We start from the raw sequence: 11,660 nt of genomic DNA, 5'->3' as shown, positions 1-11,660 counted from the left end.
TTCCAGTGTTTCACCACCCTCATTGTATAAAATTTCTTCCTTCTATCTAGTCTCAATCTACCCTCTTTTAGTTTAAAACCATTACCTCTTGTCCTATCACTGCAAGCCCTACTAAAAAGTCTGTCTCCATCTTTCTTATAAGCTCCCTTTAAGTATTGAAAGGCCACAATAAGATCTTCCCGGAGCCTTCTCTTCAGGCTGAACAACCCCAATTCTCTCAGCCTTTCCTCATAGGAGAGGTGTTCCATCCCGCTGATCATTTTTGTGGCCCTCCTCTGGACCTGCTCCAACAGGTCCATGTCTTTCCTGTGCTGAAGGCTCCAGAGCTGGACGCAATACCACAGGTGGGGTCTCAAAGTAGAGGGGGAGAATCACCTCCCTCGACCTGCGGGCCACGCTTCTTTAGATGCAGCCCGGGATATGGTTGACCTTCTGGGCTGCAAGCACACATTGCTGGCTCATGTCCAGCTTTTCATCTGCCAGTACCCCCAAGTCCTTCTCCACAGGGCAACTCTCAATCCTCCAGCCTGTATTGATACTGAGGGTTACCCCGACCCAGGTGCAGGACCTTGCACTTGGCCTTGTTGAACTTCATGAGGTTCGTGTGGGCCCACTTCTCAAGCTTGTCCAGGTCCCTCTGGATGGCATCCCGTTCCTCAGTCATGTCAGATGCACCACTGAGCTTGGTATCATCAGCAAACTTGCTGAGGGTGCACTTGATCCCACTGTCTGTGTCATTGATGAAGATATCAAACAGTACCGGTCCCAATACAGACCCCCTGACCAACACCACTCGTCACTGATCTCCATCCAGACACTGAGCCATTGACCACTACTCTCTGGATGCGACCATCCAACCAATTCCTTATCCGTCGACTAATCCATCCATCAAACTGATATCTCTGCAGTTTAGAGAGAAGGGTATGTGGGGGACCATGTCAAAGGCCTTACAGAAGTCCAGGTAGATGACATCCATAACTCTTCCCTTGTCTGCTGATTGTAGTCACTCCATCATAGAAGGCCACTAGGTTGGTCAGGCAAGACTTGCCCTTGGTGAAGCCATGCTGGCTGTGTCAAATCACCTCCCTGTCTTCCATGTGCTTTAGCATAGCTTCCAGGAGGATCTGTTCCATGATCTTCCCAGGCAGAGGTAAGGCTGACAGGTCAGTAGTTCCCAGGGTCCTCCTTTCTACTCTTTTTAAAAATGGGTGCAATGTTTCCCTTTTTCCAGTCACTGGGGCTTCACCTGACTGCCGTGACTTTTCAAATATCATGGAAAGTAGCCTGGCAACTACATCAGCCAGTTCCCTCAGGACTCTGCAATGCATCTTGTCGGGAACCATAGACTTATGTTCAGGTTCCTCAGGTGGTTTCAAACCTGATCTTCTGTTACAGTGGGAGGGACCTTGCTCCCCTAGTCCCTGCCTTGAGGTCCATCCACTTGAGAGGATACCTAAACTTGCCTTAAATAGATTTTTAATTCAGTGTTTCCTTTTTTTTCAATATGCCTTTTCCATTTACAGTATTTACTTAAAAATTGAGTAGCATCTTTGTGAAGTTGGAGATTGTTATTTATATATGAAATAGTAAGTATCATTGAGAGTATTTACCCAGTGCATCCAGTACAGTAAACATGGAAATATTGCGCAATACTTTGCTGGACTTCTGCTTTTTTGAACTCTGTTCCAATCTAAACTACAAACTAGACCACACATGCTGTTAAAACAAATCTGAGAGCAGAGTAGGACTCCAACCCTTTTTTGGTACTAACAAAGGCAAAAGTAATTGTGAAGGCAACACATTTCTGGTCACCTGTTAAGCCAGTTAGATAAAGGTTTTAAATAACCATGTTCTACAAAGATGAATGTAAACCACACACGCTGTCAATATGTCAAACCAATTTCATCCGTCACAGTATTATGGGAGTTCTTTGTTGGACCTGTCAACATATGGACACATAAAAGCAGTTAGATGTTTTTTGTTTGGTTGTTGGTTTTGGTTTGTTTATTTTTTTGTTTTCAGATTTTTCAAATGTTTACAACCATATACTCCGTGAAGCAGCTAATAGCTTTGTGTTTCATTTTCTGGATGTGCTACTTTGAAATTCATATAATACAAATTTGCAAGAAATAGGAAATTCTGGGTTTTCCTGTATGAGAAGCATGAAGAAACGAGTACCTTTGTGGGTAAGCAGGGTTCCACTCTGTATAGTTTGAAGGACACAAATAAGAGTAGCAGTTTCATTTTTGTGGTTTCAGATTACACCAACACAAATGTAACATGTACTCTGGAAGGGTAATGCCTAATTTGGTCTCGTACTTCTTCTACCCCCAAATTCAATTTCTGTATTAGAATTTGAAGATGGCTGCAGTGAAACATGCCGTTCAAAAGCATATCCCCAATCTGTTCAATTTAGTAGGTAACCTTGATGCATCCTGTGATGATATTTGCATAAGGCCTTGTTTACACACAAAAGTAGCTGTAGTTAAAATAAAACTATCTTTCAAAATAATTTGATTAATGTAATAAAAATCTAATTCAACATAAATTTGGAGTTAATAAACTGATTTTGAGTGTGTTTCAATGGGTCTCTAAGCACAGCTGGCTTCGTATCATCGAGAAATGGTGATGTCTTTATTGAGTTGACCTGCTATAAAAGAGTGACAGACTTGTTTATTACACCTTCTTAGAAGAGTTTCGTTCTTTCATTGTACTAAAACAAAATGTGCATAGACTAAATAGTTACTAAACATGAGGTAGGCATGCAAATATTTCAGAGTCCTGATCCAGATTATCAAATTCAAATAAATCAGTGTAACTCAATAAATAAACTAATTTAAGTGTGCTTGGGCAAGGATTTGCTCTTATTTAACCAGTTCTTTTAAAAGGCAGTTTTAGTTAATCAGTGAAACTTTTGGTATGGTCAGCAGTCTAAACTCCCTTTAGTTCATTTGTTCATTTCCTTGAAATACCAGAGGAGAAGAAGGAATTAAGATGGATTTTTATATGGAGGGAAATAGCTTAGATAATTAGTAGATTTTGTGACAAGAACAGAAGCTATATTCATGCAGGTACATGCATCTTTCTTCCTACACTTCACCTAAAATTAAGTGATGTCAGTAGAGTTCCGCTCCATTCCTCTACTACGCCCTTAGCTGTGGTATCTGAATGCTGGGATGAAAGAAGAATGTCTTTGTGTCTTAAATTTTAATTTGCAAAAATGATTAATGGTTCAGTTACATCCATATTAGGGGCACAGTCTGAGACATTTCCAGACAGCCTGATTTTCAGAGTATGTTGAGCACCTAACCTTTGAAAATCAGATTTTCTAGTTTGACATTCAAAAAGGAATCATTCATAGTCACAGATAGCTTTGAAAATATACCTTCTTTCTGCAGCTAACAAAAATTAAGGGCTTCAGAAGTTATGGAGAAACACAGTCAGTCATAAACTTGTCCCTGTGCCAATAATAAGTATTAAAATATTGAGGTGGGAGATCTCGATAACCTCACCGCATAATAACTGTGGTTCTCTTTTCAGGTGGAATACTGTGTTCAGGGCTTTGATACATCAAAACACACTGAGTCACCAACCATTCTCAGACGTGTTGCAAATGAGTATTTTGTTCTTCCTAACAAACAGTAATCATTCTTCGTGTACATCAGGGAGGTGAGTTATACTGTTGTCTTTCTGCTTCCCTGAGGCAACTGCTCTTTTCAAAGTTCCCCAAAGGGGATAGATCAGATTAGGGAGACTGTAAAGATGAGACTAAAGTTGGTACTTTTGGGAAAGTGGTTAGCAACAGCGGTGCTCTGGAGATTTCCCAAACTCTGGGAACTGAGTTGTACGCTGGCATCATGCTGCTTTCTGGAGCCAGACCTAATATCCGTGGCTGGATAGCCCAAACATGTCCGGAGGCTTACAGATATTAGACACTAGAGATGGAAAAGAGGTTTTGGAACATTCTTCATCCCTATTGCAAGATTATGCAGTCAGCGTGAGATTAGTCATTGTGTTAGATTTTCCAGTGGTTTATTTTGGCTTATTTTTAAATGTCCGCAGTGATAAGTTAAGGGGTTTCTACCACTTTCTTTCAGTAGATTTCTTTGTTTGGAAACATCTCTTACAACTGATGCAAATTTCTACCGCCTTTAAATACCATTGTGCATAGCTATATTTCATTTTCCCACACAGGTCATTTTCTGTCAATGTTAATCCTGTGGTATTCATAAGATTAATTATTAGAGTAATTATTGCATAATAAGTTATTCATGATACCCATGCCAATTCAGTTCATTATGCTGTGGGAGAAACTGCTGTTTGTATACCATTGTCTAGTCGCTTTTATCTGATGTGCTAGCCTTCAGACCTTATGTAGAGCTAAAGAAGATTAGGGTTAGGATTTAGTAAAACACCATCACAAATATTCTTGTAAAATCCAGTCAATAGCATTTACATTTGCTTCATTCTGTTCTTCCATCAGTTTTATACATTCACCCCACCAATCTATTTAGTACCCATTTCTTCCTTTTGTGCACAGTCTTTATGGTGTTCTGGATACCTTGCTTGTGCTTATGGGCTACAAGCTGTAATGTAAAGGCTTAGAAATAGTGGGAAGAATATTCCCTAGATTAAAGTTCATGTTCTAGGAGAAAAATAGCCGTACAAATTTATACCCTGTCCTTGCCTTCCACATTTGGCATTTGCTTCTTCAATTTAGCTGTATGAAGAGAGAGTTCCCTATTCTCTGTTTGTCTCTTTCTCAAGGTCCAAGATGGATTTGTTCCAGCAACGGTCTGAGTTAAGTTCACAGAACACTTTCTTCCATTATACTTGTTTCACACCAGCGGGAAGATGCTATACAGATGCTATTGAGATGAGGTTTTGCAATACACTCATGGTGCATCTTTTGGGATTGCAAAGCTAGTCCTCTTGAAAACTTTTTATAATACCCTGTTTTCAAAAGGTATGTCTATTTCATAGTTGTTTTTAACCTAAATTTAACCTGAGTTATATAACTGCTCTAGACATGTTTTTTTGACAGAAAAGTGGGATCATTAACTAATTGCTTGCTTTGGGTTAGCTGGGCCTTGTGACTTCCAACATGTTATTTCTCCTCAACTGGAGTGAACTCTCATACACTGAAAAGCTTAGCAGTATGTTCTGATGTGGATAATCTGACGCTTACCGAAAGGTTATGAGTTTCCTCAAGGTGAGATCAAAGGATCATATATGCATGTGGGTAGTACCAGTATCTTTCACATTTTTTTCACCATTCTTTACTCTGTTGTGGAATGGTTGCCCGCCCCTTTGTGATAACATCTTTATACTTGTTTTCCTTGTGCCTCCATTTTATCCCTTACATTTTTCTCTCTCAAGCCCTTTATTGATTGCATTTTTTTACAGTCCCTGCTGACATTTAGGAAAAAACAGCAGAGAAGAGGTCCTTTATTTGACCATATTTATTGATACTGTTATGGCCTCGCCGGTTGCCTTTTGCCAATTTTCTTAGTTGAATTTCCCTTTACAAAATTATTTGTCAAAGACAAAGCATTGTACAAACTCATACCTAAATGCAGTTCTGTGAGAATGTGCATCAGGATCATTTGGGTGGCCACCTTGAAATCTTTCTCTGGATTTGGGAACCTTCCATGGCACACTACAAAAATTCAAGGCTTACAGCTCAGCTCGGAGCAGGTAGTTCAGAGCAAGCCATTATTTAAATGAATTCACGTAAAGTGTTCAGTGAATTACTAAAGAATGTGACAAAATATAAGTTTGCTTGCACATCATTTGAGAACAGAAAATGGGCCAGAAACTGTCAAACAAAAAGTTTGTTGTGAATGGTTCAGGCAGTATTAGTCTTCTTTTAGGTGGAATGTGACCCTGCTAACCCTGAAGTGTGAGTTAGACCTTTGATGTTCAAGGGCATTCAGAATTAGACAGGCAGAGTTCATCCAGCCTGAGACAGTAGTGTGTAAGTGGCTGGGGCAAAAATCTCCCTTTCAGTCAAACCACGCCCAGTTTGTAACTGACCTTGAAATTGCGGACTAGATCTAGTAGAATACTTTGAAGAGCTGGGCAAGAGGTGGCAAGACATCTGTTCCTTAAAAAATAAAAAAAAAACTATGAGGATAGGAAGGAAAAGAAAATGGAGGAGAAATGGTAGAGATAACAGGGAAGAGAAATTGCTCTTTTTTCCTGTCTTCTCCCTTGTTTTTGAATAAGTAATTAACATATATTGAACTATCACTGTCATCATTATCACATTAGCATTTACTGTGCTGGACCATTTAACAAGGACTATAATACCTTTGTCTTTTACATGTTTTGATTTGACAGCTCAGCAAAAGAGAAACAGGGTTGTTTTTTTTTTTCAGAAAACGTGAATGTTGTAGGGAAATTGTCCTGATCACCGGTGAAAAGCATCATAATTTTTCTCCACTTTTGGCCTTTTAGATTCAGTGTAACTCCAGTAATGTTCACATCTGCAGGATGTCCCTGGATATGAGACTTTCCATTGGATAGGTACAACTATGTAATAAATAAGTTCATGTGCTCAGACTACATACCTGAAAAGGCACAGGAAGAATACGAGTTACATTTCTTTTGAAACAAGTAGGCTTTTGTGGTCATTGTGGATGAAAATCACCCCTGTACAAATAGCCAGCAAAAAGCCCTGTGTTCCCCCTCTTCCCGGAACTTCAACTTAAGTGCTTAAAACTTGGCAGATTTAAGGTTGAAGGGGAGTGTCTGTCTATATGGTCCATCTGTGTCAGGAGAGATTTTTATGCAGGGAGCCAGTATTTCTCCCTAAGAAAGTCAGATGGAAATGGGCTTTGTTCATGGCACATGCCCTGGAAACAGTGAGAAGGGGGAAAGTCTTCTCCACACTGGCAACATGGTGAAAACTCAATTGCAGTTGTTCCATGACTGTTAGAACCATTGGTACCATTGCATCAGCAAGCACTGGCCTGCTATTTGGGTCAGTTATTTCCCCAGGAATGTAAAGCCATTTGTCATGTCCCTGCAAGCTTTCTTGGTTGTTCTCTCCACGTGGAGCACTGGATTAGTTTTGTGTGACATATAATTTTTTATTGGAACACATTAAACAACGCTAAATTCAGTAAATGAAAATTATTAAAACTGCTTTGTATTTGACAAAAATACAAATGTATGATATTTTTTCCCCAAAAAAAGTCAAATTAATGAACTGTAGTGTTGTTTAGGATGAAAGAGCTTCCCTCTTTATTCAGCTAAGAGGTAGTGTACAAGGTCATTCGTTTAGAAATAGAGTAATTTCCTGTACTTTACTAAATCTTGTCTTGTAAAGGTAGAAAAACAGAAATATCAAAAAGACTGTAGATATATAATGCCTACTGTGTTTTCTGAACCTTGGCAAGAACCGTTCTTTCAGTGCCCTCTACTTGCTCTCAACCCTAAGTAATCTATTACCCACTGCTAATCTTATCAGATGGCTTCTCTGTGGAATGAGTAGTCCTGTTTCAGGAACAAATTCTTGTGCTGCATAAGGTCAAGTGGAATAAGTTTTTGGTAACAAAATTTTAATCTTGCTTAGTTGTAAATCATGAGAAAGCGTACTGATTTTCATCAGCGAGAATACTTAATTGGACCCCAGGTCTCCAGTGATCGCTTTGTAATGTCATAAATCATCTGTAATCCACTTTTGAGGTTGCAGAGAAACCTCCCTATGTTTGGTTGTGTTCTGACATTGTTTCTTTCTAACTTTGTGCTTTATATAATTAGAGTAACATGCTTGGGGCACCTTTCATTTTTTGTCCTGTAAGAGACTAATAAACCATTAGGGGTATTTTTACAGCATAGTGAGTGCTATTTTGCAATGTTTCATTAACCACAAATCCACAAGTCACCTTCAGGAATTCCAGATGCCAGACTGAAGTTATTTTTGCAGCTGTTCTATGGGAGATCATGAAAGTCTTGTTTCCTTTAAAGGAAAAAAAAAAGACTGACCTTCTTATCTATCAGTCCTTTTGACAGTCCTCTGTAAAGCAAGAAGACTCATCTCCATTACAGCTGAGTACTATACATTTTATCCGTATGCCTGTGGATTGTTCAAATATCATCTCTCTTGTAAAATACTTTTGCTGTAGCATTGTAGGAAGTGAACGCCTTTGAATAGGATACAATATGCTCCAAAATGCTTTGAATGGCTGTTGTCTTAATAAAATATTGCCTAAAGCAATGCTATCTTCTGACTATTATATGGTGTTTCATGAGTTGACTTTTAAATTGCATTCCCTGCCATCTTTATGTACCGGAGAACATCTTGAAAAAATCAAGCTACAAATAGTGACTGTTTTCTAAAGGTCAAAGAAATTGTAAGGGGAAAAAAAAGTCTTTTTTGAAAAGAAATATTCAGGAAGCCCTGAATATTTATATACTGATATCATCTTTAGACCTCCAGGGTGTTTCAGAGTACAGACAGCTACAGTTTTTAATAAAAATGTTTTCCAAACCAAATTTCATTTCTCATTTCAGATATATAAAAAAAAGATTAGTTTCTTGACTCATACTCCTTTGTTTGAGTTTTAACAGTTAATGTTTGGACCTTTTCCAAAACATTTTTCTGTCCTTCTTAAAAGTGCTAAGGCTTGGGATATAGAACTGCCAACGACTGTTTGGAAAAACATATGCTAAAGACTTTCCTACAAGGTAGTGTAAGGGGATGGATGGTTCATTCGAAATGACCTCCATTTACATGACAATATTTTACATGTATTAGCTGGTGAGATAATGCACGTTCTTTACTGCTATTTTAACAGTGGCATTGGTTTACGGAGTATTAAGTCAGTGTGCAGATGTCTGCGTTTGTCCATCTGCTTTGCGTGCTCTTTTAGCAGTCCTTCCTTTTTCATCCTTACGAGGATGCACCAGCATCTACTGTTCTTTTCATGGTGATGAGATATCATCTACCTGTTTAAGTGATAGTCCTGCTCAGGGTCAGTCCATTTACATCTGTGCACTATATCACTGTACTATGTTTTCTACACCTGCCCTGAGACATAAAGAGGAACTGCCTCTGCTTGCCATCTGGGGAGAAGTAAAGGATCAGGAAATCCTTTAAATGAAACATTGCCACGAACATAATTAATGGACTCTGACAGTCCATCAAACACTCTGTGAAGTGCAATGGGAAAGGGTATCTTTCTCTTATAAAGAGTACAAAAGCCAGGTGGAAGGTGAAGGAGCAAAGAATATGGTGTCCTTGAGTAACATCCAATGCAGAGAGATGCAGGTGTAACCTGGTCTTGGCCTTCAGTAAGCTTCCAAGCATTGGCAAGTCATGTGAGATAGGGTATGAGACAAGATAGCAACAGAGTGGTAACGAACACTTCACAGCAACAGCCTCACAGCCCATCTTCCCACATCAGGTTGGTTCTTCTCTCATTGGCAGCAAGATGCTGAATTTGCAAATGGAAGCAGCCATATGTTTCTGCATGGCCACAGCAGAGCTGCCCCTGTGCTCACCTGGGTGGACTGTGCACAGTGGCGTGGTAGCTGGCACAGGAGCTGGCTTGCACAACCAAAGGTGTAGCCACCGTGTAGGTGCAGTTGCTATCATCATGGAATGAAGAATTTTATCTGTGTTGGCTGGACACAATGGCATCCAAAAAGACATGAGTTGTAGGATGCCATAAATTGCGAGGGAGTTCTGAGTTTGAACCCTGTCCCACACTATCAGTGGTTGTCTGTATTCTACATTGTCCATAGTAACTGGCAAGGCAAGACCCCAGACCATGTGGGTGCCCATTGCAGGACATAGGGGTATCAAATATACAATCTGATTGCTGAGGGCTGTGTACTAAGGCAGAAGAAGAGGCGGTTGTCTTGTGCCTGTAGTTACATAAATATCTTACTATCTAGGATGAAGTAGTTAGGGTGACCAAGACAGCTGCTAAATGTGACCTAGACAAGCTCCACATGAACCACATGTGCACACACCATGGCCCCAGCAAAACAGAGACTGTGTAGCTTCATGAAGCAGTAATGTGTGTTTGAGGGAAGGGAGAGAACCTCATCTGGAAGCACTGGAAATGTGGGCTTCCCTTCAGGGGCACTGTGATTTGTGCAGTCCCCAAGGAGCACGGGTTAGTGGAATTCTACTTCCAGGACTTCCAGGCTTTGTGCACTCCTGTGTAAGTATATAGAAAGAATAAGATATTCTGGGTAGCACTCAGAGGTAAAACTGGGAGCAGTGGGAGGAAATGAGGAAAGAAAAGACATGCTCACTGTGGAGAAAATCACTAGAGGGTGACGGAAGCTTTGTTATTTCTGTTTCAATCCTAGACTAGGCAAACCAAGACAATATGTGGCAGGGAAAAAGGCTCAATTTCAAAAAGATGGGCTATGAGTTGGCTGCATTTTGGCCAAAAGAATGGGACTGAAGGGGTTTTTTACACGCTGTGTCAGTTTTTCCTGGGAATTTATTGAACTCGGGTTTGAAAAGAAGCAGTGAAAAAGAAATATTTGATTTATCAGTCTATGCCACAAATTAACCTTGAAGGAAGAAGGTTCTCTCTGCCTTGAAGCAGATGGGATATGAAGGAATTTGCACAAAGGATTCTTTGGTGGGTTCTTCAGACTGGCAGCAAGGAAACAGTGGTGAAGAAATGCCAAACCCTCCTGTCTGTCCTTCTGAACAAAGAAGTGATGTGAAAGAAGGAGAGCTCGTGCTAGCTGAAACTCCTGGGTGCTGCTGACTTAGGTTCTCATAAAGTCAGGCTCGATCGTAGCGTTCCAGATCCATGCACAGATTTGGCAGATAAAAATCACACCATAATTTGTGACTCCTGAAAACAAATTAATGAATACAATAAAGCTTCATGTTCTCTCTGATGAGAGAGGGAGGGAGGAGTGAAGGAGAGGGAGGAGCAGGGTTAGTTGCGGTGTTCTAGTTTGGTACCTATATCCTGTCCAAGTTGTCAGTCTTCACTTCCCCAGCCCCTGGCTTCAGAGCTTATCAGCCACTTTCCTTTTCATTCTTCTCCAATCACTCCAAGATCTACTGTGCCCTCCATACTCTCTTTCAATTTGCACAACCTGTGCCAATCTCACTTTCCCTTCATATTTTTTTGTGTACAACACACTCATTAAAGAATAACTACCATACATGCCTTGTCAGTGTCTTCATTCATAGTCCTTGCTCCTTTTCTTTCACAGCCCCTCTTTCCTCTTTTGTTATCATTTATACAGATAAAAAATTTCCTTAAGAAAGTGTTCTGTTGTATTGTTTTCTCTCCACATGGTCTGTAGCAAAGTGTCAGTGTGGGATGTGAAAAGAAGGCAGGAAAAGAATGACAGGCCATAATAATAAGCTCTGATTAAATACATACAGATCACACTCTGGGCAAAGCTGGAATCTGGTGGTCTACTTAGCATCCACATTTCATAGGCAGATGTGTTAACTATACGTACAGTTTCTTATGTTTCCCATTATAAGGCCCCTTCTTACTGTTGCTGTTAATTTTGCCAAATTGTTTTAAGTGTGCAGGCTGAAAGTTTTCCATCCTGGGTATCTACTTCAGGTTGAATTTAGAGGGGCTTTAGAGGAAATAAAGTATGCTATTCATGTTTAAATTAATTTATTTTCAGTTGACTCTTCAACTCTACAATTTGAA

General features: G+C 39.9%; 1 long non-coding RNA gene across 1 annotated transcript in view; it reads left to right on the top strand.

Annotated features, from left to right (window-relative positions):
• The first annotated feature begins 3,554 nt into the window (after positions 1 to 3,554).
• LOC137676762 (uncharacterized) overlaps positions 3,555 to 11,660 on the top strand; it is a 30,673-nt gene continuing 22,567 nt past the window's right edge. Inside the window, exons 1-2 of the long non-coding RNA XR_011050132.1 lie at positions 3,555 to 3,669; positions 4,768 to 4,966. This is a non-coding gene — a long non-coding RNA (uncharacterized lncRNA). The remainder of the gene's footprint in view (positions 3,670 to 4,767; positions 4,967 to 11,660) is intronic.

This window comes from Nyctibius grandis, chromosome Z (genome assembly GCF_013368605.1).
Source record: "Nyctibius grandis isolate bNycGra1 chromosome Z, bNycGra1.pri, whole genome shotgun sequence".
NCBI classification, from domain to species: domain Eukaryota; kingdom Metazoa; phylum Chordata; class Aves; order Nyctibiiformes; family Nyctibiidae; genus Nyctibius; species Nyctibius grandis.
This window is presented reverse-complemented; position numbering and strand designations above follow the sequence as displayed.